Below are 2313 nucleotides of genomic sequence, written 5' to 3' on the forward strand. Positions count from 1 at the left end.
CTGTCTTGCATTGTCTTGAAGTTCAAATTACACATCCATGTTATCGTTTTCTCAGATTGAGGAGAAACAATGCGGATTCCGTCCTGGTCGTGGAACGACGGATCAGCTTTTTACTCTCGCAAGGATCCTGGAGGGGGCCTGGGAGTACGCTTATCCGGTCTACATGTGTTTTGTAGACTTGGAGAAGGCGTATGACCGAGTTCCCAGGGAGTTACTGTGGGAGGTGCTGCGGGAGTATGGGGTGAGGGGGTCTCTACTCAGGGCCATCCAATCTCTGTACTCCCAAAGCGAGAGCTGTGTCCGGGTCCTCGGCAGTAAGTCGGACCCATTTCCGGTGAGGGTTGGCCTCCGCCAGGGCTGCGCTTTGTCACCAATCCTGTTTGTAATATACAGGGATCGTATTTCGAGGCGTAGTCATGGGGGGAGGGGGTCTGCAGTTCGGTGGACTAAGGATTGCACCACTGCTTTTTGCAGATGATGTGGTTCTGATGGCTTCATCGGTCTGTGACCTTCAGCACTCACTGGATCGGTTCGCAACCGAGTGTGAAGCGGCTGGGATGAGGATCAGCACCTCCAAATCTGAGGCCATGGTTCTCAGCAGGAAACCGATGGACTGTTCACTCCAAGTAGGGAATGAGTCCTTACCCCAAGTGAAGGAGTTCAAGTATCTCGGGGTCTTATTCTCGAGTGAGGGAACAATGGAGCGTGAGATGGGCCGGAGCAGCGGGAGCGGTACTGCAGTCGCTTTACCGCACCGTTGTGACGAAAAGGGAGCTGAGCCAGAAGGCAAAGCTCTCTGTCTACCGGGCCATTTTCATTCCTACCCTCACCTATGGTCATGAAGGATGGGTCATGACCGAAAGAACAAGATCGCGGATACAAGCGGCCGAGATGGGTTTCCTCCGCCGGGTGGCTGGTGTCTCCCTTAGGGATAAGGTGAGAAGTTCGGTCATCAGGGAGGGACTCGGAGTTGAGCCGCTCCTCCTTTGCCTCGAAAGGAGCCAGTTGAGGTGGTTCGGGCACCTAGTAAGGATGCCACCTGGGCGCCTCCATAGGGAGGTGTTCCAGGCACGTCCAGCTGGGAAGAGACCAAGGGGTAGACCTAGGACCAGGTGGAGGGATTATATCTCTTCGCTGGCCTGGGAGCGCCTTGGGATCCCCCAGTCAGAGCTGGTTGATGTGGGGAAAAGAAAGTTTGGGGCTCTCTGCGGGAACTGCTACCCCCGTGACCCGACCAAGGATAAGCGGGAGAAGATGGATGGATGGATGGTTATCGTTTTCACAAGGTTCAATAGAACCATGTGATCTGTTTATTGACACATTATGATCTTTTCTCTTTTGTCTTTATTGGTGCAAAATTCAGCAGGTAGTCTAACAAAAGATACCCCCAGATCGCCGCAATTCTTGCTTCTCCTTAGTTGCTCCCAGGGTTCATTTATTAAATGTATTGTACACAAAGCCCTACATGAAGGTTGTACCTCTTCATCTTTTTAATGACCTACATCAGATCTGCTGAATCTGTTTCAATTAGGGAATAAGAAGATGTGATGAGATGAATTTGATGAACCGGTACAAGTGGACTGAGATGTGTGTCACAGTCACAGAGGCACTGTCTGTATTGGTTTGAGTTTGTAAGTAAGGGAAGGGTGTTCAAAGGGCCAATTAAATCACAAAATAAATCATAAAGCCTGTGACCTAAGATTTTCATCGTCATAACTACACTGTAGCTATGTACGTATGACTAATAGAAGCCTTGAATTTGAGCCTAACCCTAACCCTTGATATTTAAGCATGCTTTAATGTTCAGAAAGGTTTTTCCGACCAGAACCCAGTCTGCTTATATTGGTCAGCTGGCCGGCTCTGTTGTGATCAGTCAACCGCTTAAAGATGTAGATGTAGAAAACCAGAAATTGGATTGGAAGAGCAGATCAATAATTTTCAGATTCCTCCCTGTACCCATGGAGACCACACCTTTGATCCAACAGTACAGACATCATGATGAACGCAGCCTCTGACCCCCGTTCACAGCTAATTGTAAACAACCAGCATGCAACCATAATTTTACATTTAGTCAAACACACACACACACACACACACACACACTAAACGACGCTGTGTGTTTTTGTTTGTTTGAGAGTGAGAGGAGTGCATTTCCTCCACTTGTCTCACACACACAGACGTACACTCTGTCTCCCTGGTACAGATGAATTACTTCCAACTGTCCCCTGCAGGCTTTGATGTCAAATAAGTGACACTAAGAGAGGCTCATAATGGAGTGTGTGTCACAGTTTTCATTTCATTTCATTTCAAGCC

This window comes from Pseudochaenichthys georgianus, chromosome 1 (genome assembly GCF_902827115.2).
Source record: "Pseudochaenichthys georgianus chromosome 1, fPseGeo1.2, whole genome shotgun sequence".
In the NCBI taxonomy this organism is placed as follows: Eukaryota; Metazoa; Chordata; class Actinopteri; order Perciformes; family Channichthyidae; genus Pseudochaenichthys; species Pseudochaenichthys georgianus.